The following is a 24,095-nucleotide window of genomic DNA, read 5'->3' on the forward strand; positions in this document are numbered from 1 at the left end:
ACAGGAAAAACCATCGCCTTGACTAGATGGACCTTTGTTGACAAAGTAATACCTCTGCTTTTTAATATGCTGTCTAGGTTGGTCATAACTTTCCTTCTAAGGAACAGGGCCTTTTAATTTCATGGCTGCAATCACCATCTGCAGTGATTTTGAAGCCCCCCAAAATAAAGTCTGACACTGTTTCCACTGTTTCCCCATCTATTTCCCATGAAGTGATGGGACCAGATGCCATGATCTTAGTTTTCTGAATGTTGAGCTTTAAGCCAACTTTTTCACTCCTCTTTCACTTTCATCAAGAGGCTCTTTAGTTCTTCTTCGCTTTCTGCCATAAGGGTGTCATCTGCATATCTGAGGTTATTGATATTTCTCCTGGCCATCTTGATTCCAGCTTGTGCTTCTTCTAGCCCAGCATTTCTCATGATGTACTCTGCATATAAGTTAAATAAGCAGGGTGACAATATACAGCCTTGACATACTGCATTTCCTATAGTTCATTCAAAATGAACTGTGGAGGAATTTTATTTTTTAGAAATTAGAAAAGATCTATATGGATCATGAGCAGAGAGAAATATTTTTAAAATCTGTGTATGCATTAAAAATCCCAAAGCAATAGACAGGAGAGTTCACAAAAGGCTAAAGCAGGATAGAATTTTGGACAGAATCTAATAGATAGTCAGTTTTACAGAAAATGCCTCAGCCCAAAGTCACAAAGCTGGTAAGCGGTTTACAGCCTGGGGATCTTGACCCCAAACACAGCTGTCTTTTGACCAAAGCAAAATGCAGCCGGGGTAGTGAAAATTTAGATTAAATAGCTTAATTTATTACAGAGGGAAAAATAAATGATACCTGACCTCACCCCAATCCCTTCTCTCTTTTTTAATTTTTTAAATGCTCTACTCTTAAGTTTGCACCTGACCCAAAGAAGTAGTATTTTTTTTTCCTTTCTTGAAACAGCATATCATATAATGTAATGTCTACTTGCCTAAATGCAAAGATGTGGTCCTGAATTAAAAATATATATATACATACTTTACAGAAACATTCAACAAATCCTTAGTGATGGATACAAACTCCTGATAATTAAATCCTAAAACCTTTAAGATTCCTTCCTTACAGACCCATTAACTGCAATATTCTTTCCAGAAGTACATTATCTTTTTACTGTGGTTTAAATTTTGGCTCCATTGCTAGGGTTTTTTTAAACTTTTATGTAAAAAAAACTACATGTAAAATTGTCATTGTAACCATTTTTCAGTGAACAATTTATTATTATTAAAGGTACCCATAATGTTGTGGGACCATCACCACCATGCAGCTCTAGAATTTTTTTCTTCTTTCGCAAAGGAAACCTGTACTCATTAAACAATAACTCCTCACTCTTTCTTTCCCTAACCCCTGGCAAACACCATTCTACTTTATGTCTCTATGGATTTGACTACTCCAGATATTTCTTAAAAATGAAATTACACAGTATTATAATTTTTGTGACTGGCTTATTTTACTTCAAGGTCCACCCATGTTGAAACATGTCAGAATTTCCTTTCTTTTTAAGTCTGAATAATATTCCACTGCATATAAATAGTCCATCTTATCCATTCATCCACAGATGGACACCTGGGTTGCTTTTCCCTTTGGACTATTTATGAATAATGTTGTTATGAAGAGAGTATACAAATATCTCTTCAAGTTTCTGCTTTCGATTCTTTGGGGTACACACTCAGAAACAGAATTGGTTAATAATACGGTAATTCTGTGTTTGATATTTTGAGGAACTGTCATACTATTTTCATAGCAGCCACACTCTTTTACATTTCTCCAAGCAGTACACAAGAGTTCCAATTTAGCCACATCTTCACCAATACTTATTTTCTGATTTTAAAAAATAGTAGCCATTCTAACTTTTATCTTTTTCGAGACTCCACCTCTTCTGCTAACTCTCCCTTTAGCAAACTTTAGAAACTTCTGTGTAACTTTGTTGGCCTTTAAAGTTCCTTTAAAACAGAGCAGCAAGTTCAGAAATTTTCATTGCCCATCTGATGTGTATGAATGCTCTCGTAGCCTCCTGATTGGTAAATCCTTGGGGGTTACATTGTATGCAATTTCACTTGTTCATTGATTCTATCTATTTAATAAGAAAAAAATCTGTCATTGGATTAAACAAAAACAGCCATCTTAATGGGTATTGAATACTATCTCATTGGGCTTTGGATTTGCGTTTCCCTAATGAATTGTTTGGAAGGAAAGTTATGACCAACCTAGATAGCATATTGAAAAGCAGAGACATTACTTTGCCAACAAAGGTCCATCTAGTCAAGGCTATGGTTTTTCCAGTGGTCATGTATGGATGTGAGAGTTGGACTGTGAAGAAAGCTGAGCGCTGAAGAATTGATGCTTTTGAACTGTGGTGTTGGAGAAGACTCTTGAGAGTCCCTTGGAATGCAAGGAGATCCAACCAGTCCGTTCTAAAGGAGATCAGACCTGCGTGTTCTTTGAAAAGAATGATGCTAAAGCTGAAACTCCATTACTTTGGCCACCTCATGTGAAGAGCTGACTCATTGGAAAAGACTCTGATGGTGGGAGGGATTGGGGGCAGGAGGAGAAGGGGACGACAGAGGATGAGATGGCTGGATGGCATCATTGACTCGATGGACATGAGTCTGAGTGAACTCTGGGAGTTGGTGATGGACAGGGAGGCCTGGCGTGCTGCAATTCACGGGGTCGCAGAGAGTAGGACACGACTGAGCGACTGAACTGAACTGAATGAACTGTGATTGTGAGCACTGTGATAGTGTGCTTATTGGTCATTTGTATGTCTTCTTTGGAGAGATGTCTATTCAAGCTCTTTGTCCACCTTCCTCTAGAGCTGTTTTTGGCTTCATCCAAAAACACTTCCATCTATATACAATTATAAATGCTGGGGCTTTTCAGTTTAATGGTTATTTGGAACGTGAGAATCATGTTTATATCTTGGGGTCCCTTGAACATAAGCTGTAGAAATTAAGAATATATGATCTAGTAGTTTTAAGGTGTCATAAAGCTGTATGTGTGTGTGCTCAGACACTAAATCATGTCCAACTCTTAGCACCCCATGGACTGTAGCCCACCAGCTCCTCTGTCCATGGAATTTTTCAGACAAGACTATTAGAGTGGGTTGCCATTTTCTCCTCCAAGAGATCTTCCCAACCCAGGCATCAAACCCATGTCTCCTGTGTATAAGTAGCCTAATACTTCTTTATTCGCTGCCTATTTACTACTGACCTAGTAAAATAAGTGAGTTAGCAGCAGCAGCAGCAGTAAAATAACAACCTTAGGAAAAGAAATATGGCATTGTGGCCTACCATGTGGTTACGAGTCCAGATTTTGGCCAAAAACCAGTTCTATATGACTTTCAGGTTGACCAGCATCTCTGGGGTGCTGGACCTGCAATAACTTCTAAGGCATTTTTCACCTCTAAACATCTGATACTAGACATTTATCACACAAGAAAAAGATAACCACACATTCTTTAAAATAATGGGATACAGAGAATGATTCTCAAATCAGCAGTCAAAAGCGTTTTTTACATATTTCTCAGAAACCAAATATTACAGTAACACAGATACCACATTCATTGGCCAAAGTCCTCCCCATTTATGCATGTCGATGTGTGAGCCATTGTTTATCTGCTGTGAGGGAGGTGTAGTAAATTTTGGTTCCCTTGCCCTGAGAGATTTTTCTTAAACATGGAAACCCTGAATCTAAATAAAAGTTAATTACAGAGTAAAAAGCAAAATCTGAACAACTCTGGTCAAAGAGAGTCTGAAGGCTTCAAAGAACTCCATGAAGCTTTACTTGAGTTACTTTTCTATGACTTCCAAAACCTGTTTTTTAAAATTGATGCCTAGAGATGGAGCACAGCATCTCCACACGGTATATTCATGGGCCTTCATCACCTGCCTGAGCCCAAGAGCAAGAGAACAAATAAACTAAAGTCTTGGGGAAAAAATGGGTAATACAACAAATAGGAATTTATTACCATTTTGCATAATTTGGAATATCATTGCTGCCAGCCATGCCCTGTGTTAAGTATTTTACATCATTTAATTCCCACAATGAACACAGGAGATAGGTATTTTCTACTTCTTAAGTTGGGGTAACTGAGAGACAGAGAGGTTAAGAAACTTGTCCAAGGTCACATAGATACAGGTGATAGTATTGGGCTTGGAAGCCAGCAGACTGGCAGCAAATCCCTGACTCTGAATATTTTTACCTTCTATAGCCTTGTTTGGAGGACACAGCCTGGCTAAGCCCACTCTGACACAGCCCCTGCATCATTCCTACAAGCCATTTTCCAAAATATGGATACTTCGAGTGCTGATTTGTTGGATGCAAAGATAGACAAATCAGCCTCAGATTCAGAGGAAGCTCCAGTGAGTGAAAGGGTAAGAAGGAAGGGGCAGGCCTCACACCCACAAAGCATCTCAAATTTAGAATCGTGCATCACGCAGGCTGTCACAGAAAAACCCCAGTGAGGCTGAAAGACAGAGACATTCTTTGTATGGCTATAAGCCTGTGTCCCACTACCAGTTCAAGATCCTGGCATACATAGGGAATCAATATATTTTTACAAATTCTTAAAATACTTTGCAAATGGCACAATGAAAGTGCACAGCATTTTATGAAAACTGCATGTATTATCTTGTTAAACATAAGGCTTGAAAGAGTGCCACAATATTTACAGCCTTGCTTGGACACTTCTTCATTCTGTCACATGCCAGTGGCGTTAGAATATGGAAGTGGCCTGGGCTTCACGCCCTCTCTGCCCCCCAGGCTCTGACCCTTTATGACTCTCATCGCGAGCAGGACTGTGCTGAGCAAGTCAGGGAAAAATCAGAAACGAGACCACAGTGTATACGGTTGGCATCACTCAGCGTCTCACATTCTGTTCCTTGTTTCGTTCATTAACAACGGGAAGCAGCTGTTCCCTGTGACTCGTTTTCTGTTCTGCACCGTTTAGTTCACAGCCTAGGAGCAGAGACCACACCCATCAGAACTGAGTCTGCTAACAAAGAGGCAAAAATAACAAAAGGCTGGGCTTTCTGCTTCTCAGACATCACCTAATTCTGAAACTGAATCTACTTGTAAGGTAACATTTAAACCATCCCTGGCCTCTCTCTAGGCCACAATAATTGGGGGCATGTGGCCAGGGCTGATTTTCCAATGACACTACGAAATACTGGGGGAAGCCCAGGTGGCTTAGTGGTAAAGAATCCACTTGCAATGCAGGAGATGCAGGTTCAATCCCTGGGTCAGGAAGATCCCCTGGAGGAGGGCGTGGCAACCCTCTGGTTTTCCAATGACCCTACCAAATATTACAAACAAAGTTCTCACTGATCATGGAGACAGCCACCATTTGCAAAATACATAGTTTCGTGTTTCAAATGTAGTTATACTTCAATCAAAACGAGGCTCGTACACTAAACGGAAAAATTATAAGGGTCCTAAGGCGGTAGAGGAGATATCAGGCTGACAATAATAACAAAGACCTGATCTTTATTTTGAAAGAATGAGATTTTGGTTTTGACTCGGATTTTTGTACTTTTAATTCATTCTACCAATAGGATAGACAGAGTTAGAACAATACCATGGATTCTGAAAGTCAGTGTCAATGTTCTATAAACCAGAACCTCTGGTTTTCTAGAACCATGAGTTCTGCAAAACTTATGAGACTCTTGCATTGCAACAGTCATTGCTTCTCCTTGGTTGGTAAATTCCAGCCATGGCCTCCAGGGTAGGACACATTGTCTTTGACAGGAACAGTCTGAAGGAACTAATTGTTGGAGAAACCATCCCAGGTTGATTCTGGGTATAATCCAAAGGAAACAGAGAGAGTGGGTTAAATTTTAGACAGCTTCGAGTAATGATTCTTCAGGGTCTGACTCACAGATAACAATCACTTTCCCTCCTGGTTTATGAACTAACTTCAGATTCCTAAGGACTGAGGTAGAAATGAACCTAAGATGAATGCCGCCTATATTGTAGAACTAACCTAGCATTTGAACCTTGTAAGAAAAACTAAGGCAATGGGTCCCTGTCAACTAAACTCTAAAATGCTCAAAATTCCACAGCAAATAACCCAAGTACATCAACCATTCTTATCTATACATTACTCCACGTTCCACAGAACATAATACCACCACAATGAACTTTGTCATGAGCTAGGTTAATCGGTTAAAGTAGGAATATAAGTAATATGTATACATGCGTGCTAAATCGCCTCAGTAGTGTCAGATTCTTTGCGACCCTATGGACTGCAGCTCGCCAGACTCCTCTGTCCATGGGATTCTGCAGGTAAGAATACCAGAGAAGGTTGCCGTGCCTTCCTCCAGGGGATCTTCCCAACCCAGGGATCAAACCTGCGTCTTTCATGTCCCTGCATTGGTAGGCAGTTCTTTAACACTAGTGCTACCTGGGAAGCCCTATAAGTAATATATTCTATGATAAATCTCCATGACAGAGAGTGGATGCTTTTTTTTTCCATTCTCACACATTTGAAAAAACTACTTCAGCTGGTCATTTGTCAGAAGCAAATCAACAGATCCAATGGCCCTTTTTTGGGCAAAACCAGGCATGAACATGTAGCGTTGCTAAGAGAAGCAGGAAATGTGAGCGGCCACAAGCCATCACAATCAAGATAATCACCAGCAGTGAAAAGACAGTGAGTGTTCATCTAAGGCCATGGATAGACATGCCGTAATACCTACATTAACGACTGAGCTGTAAGGATAGTAAACAACAGGAGTTCCAACACAGACCTGACTGTAGAGCCTCAGGTCTTCCCATCATCCGCACAATTGAAGGCAACCTACATATATGCACAGTGGAGATAGGACCGCTGTTACACTGCACAAGTCTTTGGAGTCTGCTAAATAGATGCATGACACTAGAATCAACAGTACTGCAGACTGCTCACAAATGCCTACATGCAATCCCCCAACTTGGCAACTAAAATAGCCCATAGGCAGCGTGATTACTCCTCTGCAGAAGACACGTTCCAGTCAACACAACTGTGGCACGGTCAGAGGACGAGATGGTTGGAATGACAACTAGAACGTGGCTCCAGGATCTACTCTACAGTAGCCTGCCTGAAGAAGGTCTTCACAGCCGCACCTGTTTACAGGCCTCAAAAAAAGAAGACAACTTGGAAGAATTTGTAAACACATTTCCATCCAGCCTCTTTGAGTGTCTGCTGCTGACTTCTGTACCTAAAGGGGAGACAGATGCAAGAGCTATGAGTCAGATGACACTGGAGACACTGGCCCTGGTGCTCCAACTCCTGCTACTCTGGTCCTAAGATCCCCACAGAATCTTCTGATCATCTTCTAACCTACCTGGGAGTCTTTCCTCCAAGGAGACGTGAACCTGCTGACCAACTAATATGAATGCAGTATTCTACACGACAATTTTATTTATCAGTAAAAATGGCACACTGCATGGCAGGCAAAATGCTGGGCATGTTTATATGCACTAATTCACATACCAAGGTGATGTACCAACATTGAAGACAATAATAATAATCATAATAATAAATTACATTGCTGACACTTAGAAGACTTTCCTGGAGTGATCAAGCTATAGATGGCAGGGCGAGGTATTGAATTCACATAGAACTCTATAGCTTGACAAGAAATGCCCAATGTCTAGGAATAATCTGGAAAAGAAAGGGGTATTGGTAGACTTCCTAAAAATATATTTTGAATTTATGAGCATTGCTCTAAGGAAAGAGTCCAGAAATTTTAGCAGATTTTTGAAAGGATTCTTCTGGAGAAGGAAATGTCAACCCACTCCAGTATTCTTGCTTGGAGAATCCCAGGGACAGGGGAGCCTGGTGGGCTGCCGTCTATGGGGTCGCACAGAGTCGGACATGACTGAAGCGACTTGGCAGCAGCAGAAAGGATTCTTATCCCATAAAACTCTAAAAACCATCAGCTGCTTTGAAAACATTATTTAATGGTCACAGAGTCAGTCACAGGGAAATAGTTTACATCTATTTTAATTGCCAACAGAGTAATTTCAGGGCTAATTACAATGATAATGAATCTGGCCTTCTGCTCAAATCTCATTATATTTAAGGCCTTTTTCTATTCTTATAATGTGATATGAGTAAGGGTGGGCAGTATTAATAAATAAATATGCACTGCTAGAGTACACCTGTTCTTTACCTGGTGGCTTCCAGCTCCCTACACAGCTCAGGGAACACCACACCACACCCAGGGCTGGCCTGGTCCATCTTAGGGTCAGAGCAATTAGTCACGTGCAGAGAGGGCTGAAGATGGACTTAACATCTTCAGTTTTGAACACTTGTTTCTTTTTTCATTAGATCTACCAAACAGCATGAAATTTTTTTAGGGGAGGATGCAAAAGATATTTGGGGATCACTTTTGCAAAAAATAACCATTCTTTACATCACCTGGTAGAGAAATAGGCAATGAAAGAAAAGTAGACTCTATTTTCTCATTTCTTTCCCTTGCCCAAAATTTTAAGTAGTTATTTCAAATTCAGAAATCTAACCTAATTTTAGCAATTTATAACTACAAAATAAACTATAAAGTCTCTGGCACCCATAAATAAATATGGCAGTTGGTGATAAAACTGATGTTTAATTATAGATCTTTCAAGGATGCTACAAAAAAAAAAAAATACCACCCCAAGGTGCTTTGGTCTATTATATCTCAAAAAAGTTGGAAAGAAAAAAGATGCTTTGTAAAGAAAAGTTCTTTTCCATTTGTGATTATATTATTTCACAGTTAATTAAAAAGAATTTGTGTCTTTTTTTTTTTTTTGGTCACTCTTTCAAGGCCCAATTTTTAGCTTCCATACCCAAGACTCTAGCACAGAATATAATTCTAAGTTGGAAGTATATTATGGAAGCATTTGTTATAAATATTTGCTAAAAATATAATGATTATAGTTTTTCCTTAAGCAATGACCACAGATGTTAACTAGACTTATTGCAGTGATCATTTCACAATTTATACATATACTGAATCATTATGCTATAGACCTAAAAGTAATATTATATGTCAGTTATATTTCAAAAACATTTTTTACAGCATTTTGGCATTGCTCCAACAACCAAGCTCATGATCAGGAGGTTCATCTCAATAAAGAGGAAGTGAAAAAATTACAAAAGATAGATTCAAGTTTTTCTGAGATATGGGCGTGGTTGTTCAACTTACCTCAGATGAAAGAAAATGAATATAAAACTTTAAACTTCACTTTAAACTCTTTCTGAACAACAACAACAAAAGATCCAGACCTTTCTGGACTGTCCTCCTGACAAATGACAGGAAGCAAATCTTCTCCGTCATAAAACGTCCTCCACCAAATGCCTCCACTTTTTCTAAGGGACTAGGTTTCTAGGAGGTTTCAGTGCATGTGCATGTGTGTGCCCCAAACCCAGTCCCACAGGCAGCCACACCAATCTGCTTGCAGGACCTGAAACACATCTTATTAGGATCCATCTCACACCCCAGCTCCTCCTTCCTCCCCCATGCCTGAAATACACTCTTCACCAAACCAAGCCTATAACACCTTTTCAGAATCTCCCATAAAATTTACATTTCCCCATGTACTTTGTCCTTTCCCGACTACATCTCTATTTTCAAAAGAAATCCATACTTCAGGGTAGCATGCAACTTGCTTTAGTTATACATTTTCCCTCCCTGTGGAATGAGAAGCATAATCATCTCTGTCTCTTCTCTCTTAATCATATCCAGTTCCGAGTATAGCACACAGTTGGTATTCAGGAAATTATGTACCTATAGCAAAATAATAATGCTGTGTTTCTTTCACACTTGACTTGACTGAAGCCCAAACTGTACTTACTCCTGTACCTAAAACACACACATAAACTGATGGGCCAGCAGTGCAATGACTCCATATACAGTGACATGAACTCGGTTGGTACAGCTGCTGCACCTTCATGGTGCATGACAACCCCACCTGGGGGCTGCACTTAAGACAAGCCCAGATCCTGATCATCAGCAACACAAGAACATATGGATCGATGATTTAGAATAAGGCCAGCCTTGCTTCTGAATCTGACACATGCAGAAAATAACGTACACTGGGTTTGGGGAGACAAACAATTTTCTTGTAGCTGATACAAACTGTGAGAGCCAGAAAGGATTTTTAAGATTCTTTCTCAGGCCCATGCTCACCTCATGTAACAGCTGAGAACTGGCTCCAGAGAGTTAGGTAATCTGGTAAATAAAGGTCATGGTTACCGGCAAGGCTGGGTACAGGACCCAAATTCCCTTATCTTCCAGTCCAATGGTCCTTCGAAATACCATGCTCTCCTGTCTTTCTAGTGATGTTTGCCTAATGCTTCCATGAAAAGAAGATGTGATACATATATACAATGGAATACTACTCAGCCATTAAAAAAGCATGAAATAATACCATTTGCAGCAATATGGATGGCCCTAGAGATTGCCATACTGAGTGAAGTAAGTCAGAGAAGGAGAAATATTGTATGATAACCCTTTCTAACAATAAATGATACAAATGAACTTACAAAACAGAAAGAGACTCACAGACTTAGAGAACAAACTTATGGTTGTGGGGTGGAGGGGGGAGGGATAGTTAGGGAGTTTAGGATTGACAAATACATGCTGCTATATTTAAAATGGATAACTAACAAGGACCTACCATATAGTACATGGAACTCTAATCAAAGTTATGGGGCAGCTTGGATGGAAGGGGAGTTCGGGGGAGAATGGATACATGTATATGTATGGCTGAGTCCCTTCTCTGTTCATCTGAAACTATTACAACCTAGTTCATAGGCTATACTCCAATGCAAAATAAAAAGTTTAAAAAAAATAAGCTTTCATTTTCAAAACATTCATTAAAGTGATGGAGAAAGGTAACAGCAGATGGTTTCTTAGAGATACACAAGGAAACTAGCTCATTCAGAGACAAAATATTAATACATACACACACACACACATCCCTTGCAACACATTTGCAACTTCAGTAACATTGTTTCTTTCTTGGCTGCTAAGAAGGCAGTTCAGTTCAGTTCAGTTCAGTTGCTCAGTCCTGTCCGACTCTTTGAGACCCCATGAATTGCAGCACGCCAGGCCTCCCTGTCCATCACCATCTCCCAGAGTTCACTCAGACTCACATCCATCGAGTCTGTGATGCCATCCAGCCATCTCATCCTCGGTCGTCCCCTTCTCCTCCTGCCCCCAATCCCTCCCAGCATCAGAGTCCTTTCCAATGAGTCAACTCTTCACATGAGGTGGCCAAAATACTGGAGTTTCAGCTTTAGCATCATTCCCTCCAAAGAAATCCCAGGGTTGATCTCCTTCAGAATGGACTGGTTGGATCTTCTTGCAGTCCAAGGGACTCTCAAGAGTCTTCTCCAACACCACAGTTCAAAGGCATCTATTCTTCGGCGTTCAGCCTTCTTCACAGTCCAACTCTCACATCCATACATGACTACTGAAAAAACCATAGCCTTGACTAGATGGACCTTAGTCAGCAAAGTAATGTCTCTGCTTTTGAATATGCTATCTAGGTTGGTCATAACTTCTACCTACAAAACCATGTAGTTAAGTGAGGTGAGGTTCCTCCTGACTCTGGACAAGCCTCAAGCTACTTTTAACCAATTTCCCTAAATATTTAAGGAAGATATTACTATTTTTTAACTCTAAAATAAAAAGTTCATCCATTTTCGTTTTCCGGAAAGTCCCTACGTGAGAAATGTCATTCTGATAATACTGGATAAAGAATTTCTTAGCAGGGGTGACTAGAGGGCAGAGTTAGAGATGGGACAATCAGTAAGAAACCAGTTTGTTGTGGCAGACCTTCAGCAAGCCCTCGTCCAGGACTTCAATTTCCTAATACTACCTTTCTGTGTTGTCTCCTTATTAACCCTTTCCCACTCACATATGTACCAGATATGCACAGTCTTCCTGAAAAGCTAATGGCAGGGTCACCTGCTTTTCCAGCCTCAGCCCTACATCTGTCTCTCCCAAGAGCCCCTCCCTTGTCCTCCTCCACAGAATTCCTACAGCAATTATGTAATCTGAATGACATACTTCAGAGCTTAATTATATACTTCCATACTCATCTAGGTTTGCTATGCATGTGAGAAATTTCTTCCCAACACCACAAGTTCCTTGGAATCAAGAAAGAGATACTAGAGGAGTTTTCTTTTCTAATAACCTCCCCAGTTAAGAACACAAGGATTAACAGACGAAGAAGAAGAAAAAAAAAAAAAAAAAACTCTGAAAAGTGATTCATGTATTCTTTGCCCATTTATCATTTCCTCTGGACAGAGTAATCAACTTAGGGTCTATCAACAATACCTGCCAGTAGTTAAATTTTGTCTTAGAGTCAGTATGTTCCTAATTAGGTTCTCTCCTGGAGTCTCTCAGAGAGGCAGACTGGCCTTTGGTTCTGTTTCAGATCATTCAAGGAGAAAAAAGATCCTAGAAACAGCGAGGAGAACATCCAAGCAATTTTTAGTATGACTTTGAAGTTGAATGAAACATTAACAACTTGGGACCCTATTCATATTTCACAGTGATGCTTATTTGATCTTTCTTAATGTGAATTTTTTTTTTGTGGTCAGCAACAAGTTTGTTCGGAAGGCTATCATCATGCTGAACTCAGCGCCCTGCGTGGTAATGACCACTTAAACGTTTATTAAGGACCTTCTTTTTTCTCCCTACTGCAGCCTACTGAACACTCATTAAAAGTCTGTCACCAGGGCCTTTCTACCTTGACAACCATGTGGACAGTTGTGAACGAAATTTAAGAGATGGTACAACCATCACATTTTTTGAAAGTTCAGGTTCAATCTGAGAAACAGACCTGCCTTGTTATGCTGTCAAGCCTCCCTCTTTCCCTTTAGTTTTGGCAAAGATTGTCAACACAGGCTAGATTTTCTGAATTCTTAAAGTATCAAAATCTTGAGGCCAAACAGACTTATAAAGGTAGGACTCATACTCAGGGCACTTAGAATTGAGAACTTGTCTTCTTATAAAGAAACTGAGGGCAAGTACTTATTTCAGACACATACACTGAGTTTAGAATCACATTTTTTAATATGATATCATCGTACAATAACTCTTACCTTCAAGGGCTCCCAGATGGCGCTAGTGGTAAAGAACCTGCCTGACAATGCAGGAGACATAACAGACGCAAGTCCAATCCCTGGTCAGGAAGATCCCCTGGAGGAGGGTATGGCAACCCACTCCAGTAGCCAGTATTCTTGCCTGGAGAATCCCACGGACAGAAGAGCCTGGGCAGCCTACTGTCCACAGGGGTGCAAAGAGTCGGACATGACTGAAGCGACTGAGCATGCACACACGCATAGCCCTCACCTTCTCTCATCTCCCCAGTCTCTGCAACCTAGTTTTAAGTGTTTCCTTAGCTTTTTCCTATTTCTCTTAAAAATATCCTGCTTACCACTGATGGAATGTGTGCCAGGATTGGACTGGCTCATTCAATCTTCAGGAAAATTCAGGAAATGGGCCTAGTTATGACAGTAAAGAGCACAGCAATCCAGATTATGAAGCCTGCACACAGGGGCCCAGGGCCAGGTGCCTCAGCACATTCTCCTCCAACCACATCACAACTGTGTCCCATACCTGCCTTCAGACTTGAATGCAGACAGCCTTCCTGAAACGCTGTATGCAGGTCACCCCCACGGGAATGTGTAGCTCAACATTTATATAAGCCCAAGGAAGTTCTGACACTTAAACACTTATCTATTTCAGGCCTCTAGTAGCATCACCTGCATAAGGAAAAGTTGCTGCCCTGATATTTTTTAAGGAAGCCAAGGGAAGCTGTGAGTGGGCAGCAGACACTAAACCTGGGGGCTGAACTATCCCGTGATCATCTGAATCTGGTTCCAGCCTTGACTAATCCATCCTGACTCTTTCGGAGACAGGACTTCTCAATCTTGCTAGAACATTCCACCAAGGCCAAGCCGAGACCATCAGACAAACATCTCTGTGCTTTAATGCTTCCGTCTGCTGAAGTGACTGGAAATATTATTTTATCTTATTACCAGAAGCTTTCAGAGTCATTTCAGTGAGAAAGCTGGATCACATTTTTCTCCCCTCAGCTATTCTCAATTATCCTTCAAAAGCAAGGTAAAAAGAATGGTCCTCGAAGCCTGGCCAAGAGCCCAACTGAAAGAGAAAAGAACAAAGTGTCTATGTGTGTGTACATGTATGTGTGTGTATATGCATGCATGTCCATGTGTGTGTATTTTAAGGAAATTTATTCTGCTTCCATCCCAATTCCAGACACACTCAAGCTTAAGAAGTTATAAAACACGGAGAAAAATAGTTTTGCTGAAGAAGTAATATAAATGGAAATATATTTCAAGTCATATTTCATATCATTTAAAAGGTATTGCATTCAAATATAAAAAATCTGAAGGATCTAAAGAACACAATAAAAAGTGAATCTTTTTAAACACCAGATGCTCAAAGTTCTTCCCCCAAACAATCAGTATCTCTAGCATACTCTTCTGTAAGTTTTCTGTTTTATGGAGGCATGTGTGTGTCCTGATTTTACACAAATGGGGAAATAATGTATAGGATCTAAGCTGACAGGCAACACTACATGTGACAATCAGGCAGAACTGGGAGGGCTAGAGAAGACATGGCCTCCTGCGCCCAGGGCTCCACGCACATGCAAGCGTGATGTCAGCAGCAGAAGCACCAACCTAAGGATTCAACCTACGGCAGATGTGGGGGCACAGATACAGCTCTGAACTCTCCATCCAGTCGGAATGTGTACAGGAAGTGACCAAGCGCAGTGTGAGGCAGCTGGGCGAATGGCCCCACCACCTCAGGACAAGAAGGCACAGGGTGGCAGGATGCGACGGAGCCACCAAAACCAACACTGCTAGGGGCCCTGCGCCACCTGCCTGGGAAATACCTACAACTTTCACAAAGTAAAAGTGAGATGATGACTAACAAGTGCTTTGGGAGTATAATTCTCTTCTGTGTGCTTGATACAAAATACATATTTAAAAAGCTTACAGAACTCCCTTCACCACCACCCCACCCAGAAAGTGGCCTCCAGGAGAGTTTCCAGGTTATTTAATACAATTTCTGTGGCCCAGATCCAGGGCTGGTTTCTGTGGACACTGGGGCCATAGGTTCACAAAGGCACAATCCTTGATTTAACGCTCTGCAGACATCATCTTGAAATTCCCAATAAATTCTGAACAAGGGCTCCCCCATTTTCAATTTGCACTGAGTGCCACAAATTATGGGCTTCCCAAGTGGCACCAATGGTAAAGAAACTGCCTGCCAATGCAGGAGACATGAGATGCAGGTTCGATCCCTGGGCCAGGAAGATCCCTTGGCGGAGAGCATGGCAACACACTCCAGTATTCTAGCATGGAGAATCCCCAAGGACAGAGGAATCTGGTGGGCTACAGTCCAAAGGGCCACAAAGAGTCGGACAAGACTGAGTGACTCGGCACGCACACACGCACCACAAATTACATAGCTAGTCCTGCCTGAAACATTGCTTGTCATAGGGCAGGTGTTCAATATATTTGTCAAATATACACATGAATGAACTTCCCTGGTGGTCCAGTAGTTAAGACTCTGTGCTTCCAAGGCAGAGTACACGAGTTCAATCCCTGGTTGGGGAAGTTCTTCACCTCTTGCAGTGCGGCCCCAGAAAGGGAAAAAACTACACACATGAGTGAATTAATGGAACCTGAAGTAGGACATGAGTCTACAGATCAAACCACAGCCTGCGGGCCAATTCTGGCTTTCCCACCTGCTCTGGTAAGTAAAGCTTTATTAAAACACAACCACAGCCATTTGCCTCTTGTCTGTGGCTGCCTTCACTCTGCAACAGAAGGGCTGGGTAATGGGGACAGAGACTGTAGGGCCCAGAAAGCCTGAAATATTTACAATCTGGCCCTTTACAGAAAAGATGTTTTGGACATCTACCTTAGAACACTGTCTCAAATTTCTCTTCCCAAATAACTGTAATAGTAGAAAAAGGCAAGTAGGTGTGTGAGACCTGGAGGGTTAGCCTTAAGCAACTGAAGCGTCAATACTCTGGCCACCTGATGCAAAGAGCTGACTCATCATTGGAAAAGATCCTGATTGTGGGAAAGACTGAGGGGAGGAGGAGAAGGGGGAAGCAGAGAATGAAATCCTTAGATAACACCATCTACTCAGCAGACATGAGTCTGAGCAAACTCCGGGAGATAGTGAAGGACAGGGTAGCCTAGCAAGCTGCAGTTCATGAAGTTGTAAGGAGTCCGACATGACTTAGTGACTGAACACAACAAACTAGTCAGAAACAAGCTGTTTCTTAGGGTTTTATTTTTAAAGTTTATGTGAATTTTGTATTTTGGACCCAAATACATTAATGTTTTAATGCAAAAAAAAAAAAAATCTTTTAATCTACAATGAACTGGATGGGTTGTTTTTATCTCCAGAAGTCTCCCCTTGACAAGGGTGGTTATACAAAGGGCAGATGAACCACAGTTTGCAGACCACATGTGACCTCAGTTCCTCCTCCTTAATAGGCCCAACATGGAAGGAAGACTCCTGGAGCATCTCACTGGCCACTGAACCTTGCCACACACCCACATTTCTTAGCAGCCCAGAAGCCCTGCTAGAGAAGATACAAGGACATAAAACTCAGAATCCCACACGCCTGTGTTCTCGACTGAACATAATATAGGTCTATGCTCCATCACACTGAAGGACTAACGAGTGGTCATATTCTTTTCCCCAGGCAGTTTCCAGAAACCATTTAGAGAGAGCTATTTCAGAACCCAGTTCCTCCTGTTGGGAAGTTTTCAGACTTTGGACTTTGTGGGAGATTTTTTGAAGGCCAGCTTCCTCATAATGGTCAGCCGCATTTCTTTTCTAATCGAAACAATTTTCAGTACCCTCTTTCCCTGTTAAAATTCTTAAGTTATCCCATGTTAGCAATAAGTTCATTTTCTCTAGCTACTCAGAATGCTGGCAAGACAGCTCAGTACACTTCAGAGAGGATTTTAGGGGTGTCTGCCTCTGATCTCTGTGTGCATTCTGTAACATCACAGGATTTGGGGGCTTCACACCGTGGAAAGGGAATTTCTCCTGGGCAAAGAATTCCATCAGAGTAAAACTAGATACACCAGAAAGGGAGACTGTAAGAGATGCAAAGATAGACTCCAGGAAAGAAGGATCCTCAGTGAAGCCTTAGCTCACTGGGAAAATCTCTGTATAGTAACAAGAAAATAAAATTGAAGGAATGATTTATAGAGATGTCAAGGAATGCTAATCTTTGAGGACTCAAGAGGTTTCTTTTTTTTTATTTCCACGTAGGATCTTAGTTACCCAACCAGATATTGAACCTATTTCCCCAGCACTGGGAGCACAGGGTTATAACCACTGGACCGCCAGGGTGGTTTCCACAGGAGGTTTCTTTACTTGTATTAGGGGTTCTTTTATCCATTATGTCTTCATCTGTAATAAAATAATTCATGGAACCTGAAAGGACAGATGTTAAAAACAGCTGTGTATTTGCGGCAGATACACAATCAGCTGACCATTTCCTTCCCGCTGTTTTAAATAAAATACCACACAAAAATTGTAAGCTGTTGACAGTATTTGTCACAAAACCAGTCATGGGAATTCAGAAGGAACAATCCCAGTGAGGGGTAAATACAAGTCTCATTGGTGTTGCTGGGAGACACACGAGAAGGGCCTATTGTAGATGAACCCTCTTGGGAGAACAGAACATCACAGAGTGTCTATTCCCAAGCCCTCTACCCACAGTAGGTACTTGCCAGCAGTCAGATCACACCTCAGAGGAGCGGGGTCATTACTGTTAAGAGGCTTTCTCACCCTCAAACTGGAATTTTCTTTAGATGTAAAAAGCTTTTTTTTTTTTTTTTGTATGGACCTAGCAGAAGCAGAAGATATTAAGAAGAGGTGGCGAGAACACACAGAAGAACTACACAAAAAAAGATTTTCATACCCAGATAACGGTGTGATCACTCACCTAGAGCCAGACATCCTAGAATGTGAAGTCAAGTGGGCCTTAGGAAGCATCACTACAAAGCTACTGGAGGTGATGGAATTCCAGTTAAGCTATTACAAATCCTAAAAGATGATGCTGTGAAAGTGCTGCACTCAATATGCCAACAAATTTGGAAAACTCAGCAGTGGCCACAGGACTGGAAAAGGTCAGTTTTCACTCCAATCCCAAAAAAGGCAATGCCAAAGAATGCTCAAACTACCACACAATTGCACTCATCTAACATGCTGGCAAAGCAATGCTCAAAATTCTCCAAGCCAGGCTTCAAAAGTATATGAACCCTGAACTTTCAGGTATTCAAGCTAGATTTAGAAAAGGCAGAGGAACCAGAGACCAAATTGCCAACATCCATTGGATCATAGAAACAGCAAGAGAATATCAGAAAAACATCTACTTTTGCTTTATTGACTACGCCAAAACCTTTGACTGTGTGGATCACAACATACTGTGGAAAATTCTTCAAGAGATGGGAAAACGAAACCACATGATCTGCCTCCTGAGAAATCTGTATGCAGGTCAAGAAGCAACAGTTAGAACCAGACATGGAACAACAGATTGGTTCCAAATCAAGAAAGGAGTACATCAAGGCAGTATATTGTCACCCTGCTTATTTAACTTCTATGCAGAGTATATCTTGAGAAATGCCAGGCTGGAGGAAGCACAAGCTGGAATCAAGATTGCCGGTTTTCTTGGGCTCCAAAATCACTGCAGATGGTGACTGCAGCCATGAAATTAGAAGATGCTTGCTCCTTGGAAGAAAAGCTATGATAAATCTACTGAGTATATTAAACAGCAGACGTTACTTTGCTGACAAAGGTCTGTCTAGTCAAAGCTATAGTTTTTCCAGTAGTCATGTATGGATGTGAGAGTTGGACCATAAAGAAAGCTGAGCACTGAAGAATTGATGCTTTTGAACTGTGGTGTTGGAGAAGACTCTTGAGAGTGCCTTGGACTGCAAGGAGATCCAACCAGTCCATCCTAAAGGAAATCAGTCCTGAATATTCACTGGAAGGACTGATGGCCTGATACTTTGGCCACCTGATGCAAAGAACTGACTCCTTGGAAAAGACCCTGATGCTGGGAAAGACTAAAGGCAGGAGGAGAAGGGGATGCCAGAGGATGAGATGATTGGATGGCATCGCCAACTCGATGGAAGTGAGTTTGAGCAAGCTCTGGGAGTTGGTGATGGACAGGCTGAAGCCTGGCGTGCTGCAGTCCACAGGGTCACAAAGAGTAGGATACGACTGAGCAACTGAACCCAACTGATAGTTGCTTTACAGTGTCGTAAAGCTATGGCTTCCCTCATCGGTCAGTTGAGGGAATCCGCCTGCAATGCAGGAGACCTTGGTTCAATTCCTGGGTTGGGAAGATCCCCTGGAGAAGGGACAGGCTACCCACTCCAGTATTTCTGGGCTTCCCTTATGGCTCAGCTGGTAAAGAATCTGCCTGCAATGCAGGAGACCTGGGATCAATCCTTGGGTTGGGAAGATCTCCTCGAGAAGGGAAAGGCTAGCCACTCCAGTATTCTGGCCTGGAGAATTCCATGGAATGTATATGCCATGGGTCCATTCACATACAAATGATGTAATTTCATTCCTTTTAGTGGCTGAGAAATATTCCATTGTATATATGTACCACCAACCAAAACAACAATACATGCTAGTTACAATTTATTTGATCCTGAGACAATCAAAATGACACATCGGGTGGGGAGGAGGACTCACAGCAGGGTTTCCAGGTTCAGAGTTAGATATCTCCACCCTTATTCTTGGCAGCTCCTTTTCACTGTTCCCATTTCTCTGTAATACAATGAGATTATGATGCACATAGAAGTTTGGAATTACCCTATTTAAGAAAAGGAAGAACTTATGCTGATTCAAGCATGAATTCTGATAAAGGAATAACTTTACAGTTCAGTTTGGGAAGGTCTCTCTCTCAAGTCAAATGTAAAATCACATAAAAAAAAACTTTGATTTTTTTTTAACATAAGTCTATTTTACTTTAGATAAATAACGTATATTATGAGAACTGGACTTGCAACACCAGAAGGTGTTTACTGATGTTTCAAAAAGGGTCACCACTTGAGATTCTTTCAATGGGTAATTTCCCAATTTTGCTCACAATGTGATGTTAAAAGTCACCTCAACTTTTCAGAAGCATGATTACTACATGAAACAAAGTCCACATGCATTTTTATTAAGGATGTTCCCAAAGCCTCTCGAGAAATCTGTATGCAGGCCAGGAAGCAACAGTTAGAACTGGACATGGAACAACAGACTGGTTCCAAATAGGAAAAGGAGTACGTCAAGGCTGTATATTGTCACCCTGCTTATTTAACTTCTATGCAAAGTACATCATGAGAAACGCTGGACTGGAAGAAACACAAGCTGGAATCAAGATTGCCAGGAGAAATATCAATAACCTCAGATATGCAGATGGCACCACCCTTATGGCAGAAAGTGAAGAGGAACTAAAAAGCCTCCTGATGAAAGTGAAAGAGGAGAGTGAAAAAGTTGGCTTAAAGCTCAACATTCAGAAAACTAAGATCATGGCATCCGGTCCCATCACTCCATGGGAAATAGATGGGGAAACAGTCGAAACAGTGTCAGACTTTATTTTTTGGGCGCCAAAATCACTGCAGATGGTGACTGCAGCCATGAAATTAAAAGACGCTTACTCCTTGGAAGAAAAGTTATGACCAACCTAGACAGTATATTCAAAAGCAGAGACATTACTTTGCCAACTAAGGTCCATCTAGTTAAGGCTATGGTTTTTCCTGTGGTCATGTATGGATGTGAGAGTTGGACTGTGAAGAAGGCTGAGCGCTGAAGAATTAATTCTTTTGAACTGTGGTGTTGGAGAAGACTCTTGAGAGTCCCTTGGACTGCAAGAAGATCCAACCAGTCCATTCTGAAGGAGATCAGCCCTGGGATTTCTTTGGAAGGAATGATGCTAAAGCTGAAACTCCAGTACTTTGGCCACCTCATGGGAAGAGTTGACTCATTGGAGAAGACTTTGATGCTGGAGGGATTGGGGGCAGGAGGAGAAGGGGACAACCAAGGATGAGATGGCTGGATGGCATCACTGACTCGAAGGACGCAACTCTGAGTGAACTCCGGGAGTTGGTGATGGACAGGGAGGCCTGGTGTGCTGCGATTTATGGGGTCACAAAGAGTCAGACACGACTGAGCGACTGAACTGAACTGAACTGAAAGCCTTTCAAACTTCACCCTGTAAATCATCACTGATATCTGCTTGGTGACAGTGGTGGTCTAAGTCATGTCCAACTCTTTCTGACCCCATGGACTGTAGCCCACCAGGCTCCTCTGTCCAAGGGAAAACAAATACATAAATGAGCAAAGTTTTAAAATCCTCCTTCTTCCATCAACACTGGCAACCATGCAATAGTAAATTCTCCCCAGTTAAGTGTTTAAGTGCAGTGGTCTCACAGCCAGTGGGGATCTCTGAAAACACAACAACCCTAGCTTTATTTCCCAAGGTAGAGATTTCTAAAACAAAGGCAGGGTGCAAAAGTACAAAGTTGATGCAAACAGAACTACCCAGCTATAAGCACTGCCCCTAGATGCAAAGTGTATGAAATTTCTGCCCTTGAAATCTAGATCACTAGCCCAGTGGAACCAAGGACCATTTTCTGTGTGTAGGTACCAGCGGGATGCTGTGGGCATCTTCTAGTTTCCTAGCAGCAAGAGTCAGGAACGAAGCAGAATAAAAACAAGGAGTCACAAAGTGATCCTCACTAAAAAGCCTAGAGAAGCTGGGCAATGGGGAGGGCCACTTATGCTTCTCTGCCACGTGACAGTAATAAAAGATAGGAAGTGACAGTCACTGAGCACTTACAATGGGCAAAGCTGGTCTACCAGCTTTCACTTGCATTCATGCACAGAACCTGCCTGGGATTCTTTTCACTCTTAAAAACTCAGCCCCAAATAATAAAAATAAGGTATTAATTAAATGAAACAACAAAGCAAAACATGTATATATATTTTTAAAACTTCAGCCCCAAAGACTTTTTGTTTATGTAAGTTGTATTGATGTTTACTGTATTGCGAATTTAAGCACAGAAAAAATTTAGATACTTATTACACTTCACTTCAGTCGCTCAGTCGTGTCCGACTGTTTGCAACCCCATGAATTTATTAATTCACTTAAAACTATAATCAACCTATTACACATTAACAGAAGCTCTTTAATGAACAGTAACAATATTTTCCAAAGGAAAAAAATTAGAATGGCATTGTTTTACATTTTGGCAAATTTCCTTAAAGTCTGGCTCAATAGAAGACAGCTGGACTGGCCTTGTGCCTTTGCCTTCACTCTGCTGCACTCTCCCAGGTCAGGTTAACCTTGAGAAAACATCACGTATACTCATGTAGGAATGAACGTGTAAAGGGTAAATAATACCTTTGTGTTATTATGAAAAGAGTTTTGGCCTTCTGGACTTCTAAAAAACCTTGGGGACTCCTAAACGTACCCAGACCAAAGTTTGAGAACCACTGCCTTATGAGTTAGGATCAATTATTACCCCTACTTTATAAATGAGCAAACTGGCATAGAGAGGTCAAGGCATGATCCAAGGACATGTTGCTGGGACAGGCCAGAGCAGGTAAAATGCAAAGAGCATAATACTTTCATTTGGTTGGATGTTGCACGAACTAACTGAGATCATGAAGGTAGAAGATAGAGTTGGTTATCACAAGCACTCAAAAACATCAATATCTCCCATTGGGCAAGGTCTGATGAGAAACAAGAGAAACTGCACATTTTTGATCAACTCATCATTGACACCAGCAAGAAAAAATAAAACTCCACTGCAAGTGTTGTCCAGAACTTGTACCAGCTTTCTGGATGGAAGATTTTTGCAACTCACAAACTCCAGGGCCTCATTCCATTCTTCATGAGGCAAACGGTGCAGTGTGCTGCACATATGTCACTGTGTTCCTTGAGAAACCTGAGCAAGCCAGAAGAGTTGCTCCATTATTTACAGGTTCCTTTTTGCACCATGCTGTATTTACAAGGAACCCTCAACAAACAACAATGGTGCCTCCAGTCTATGCAGCCAAACCTAGGAACCACCATCTGTGATCTTCTGGACCAGGAGCTCAGCACTCCGCTGCCCTCCTTGTCCATCAACTTTTGTAACCCTCGGGGCCTTCCTGCTCCGCCTGCAGCGAGTACTCAAGTGCAGAGTGCGGGTCACTTTTGTTCCTCCTTTGATTTGGGACGTGACTGCATACTCAAAAAAAAAAACAAAAAACAAAACAAAACAAAAAACCTGCCCTGAACAGAAGGCAAGAACGAGAGAGGCACTTGAAGCTACTGCTTCCATCAACTGCAACCAGGATCTCTCAACTGGATCACTGCAGACTGGTCCCCCTCCACTCGGTTGGAATAAAATCCAAACCCCTTAACTGGGCTTATGAGGATTTCTTATCTGGTACCTGACAACCTGTCCCACTAGAAGCAAGGGTTCCTCCTCTCCAGCCTTTGCTCTCTCTGCTCCCACTACCTGCAATGCCCCCCTAGGACTTCCAACAGCTCAGATGTCACCTCCTCTGGGAGGCCTTCGCTTCTTGCCCCTCTTTTATAGCTGCCTCTCCATCCCTGCATCCGGTTGTACTTGAGACTTCAGAGCACTTACTCTCGGAAGTTATTTCGATTTTACTGGTCTATTACTCATCTCCCTCCTTCCACATCCTCCTCCTAGAAGATAAGCCGCCAACAGCCAGGGCTCCACCGGGTCCCCACGACGTCTCCGCCGCCTGGCACCGCGCCTGGCACAGACTAAGCGCTCAGCAAAAACGGTCGAATGAATGGAGCAGCGGCGCCCCGTGGCCGCGAGGGACCCGAGCTGGGGTCCCGGGGTCCCGGGCCGGGGTCGGGATGGCGGGGTGGGGGACCGCGGGGCGCGACCGGGCTGCTCCCCTACCGGCCGCGCCCGGCCCAGCGCGGCAGGTGCTTGGGGAGGGCGCCCGCACACACCCGCCGGGGTCCGCGCCGCC

At 42.1% G+C, this 24,095-nt stretch overlaps 1 protein-coding gene across 1 annotated transcript in view; it reads right to left on the minus strand.

Annotated features, from left to right (window-relative positions):
* The window catches only part of AP1S3 (adaptor related protein complex 1 subunit sigma 3), a 67,866-nt gene that overhangs the window by 43,395 nt on the left and 376 nt on the right, over positions 1 to 24,095 (minus strand). The gene's annotated exons all lie outside the window — the stretch shown is intronic.

This window comes from Ovis canadensis, chromosome 2 (assembly GCF_042477335.2).
Source record: "Ovis canadensis isolate MfBH-ARS-UI-01 breed Bighorn chromosome 2, ARS-UI_OviCan_v2, whole genome shotgun sequence".
Classification (NCBI taxonomy): domain Eukaryota; kingdom Metazoa; phylum Chordata; class Mammalia; order Artiodactyla; family Bovidae; genus Ovis; species Ovis canadensis.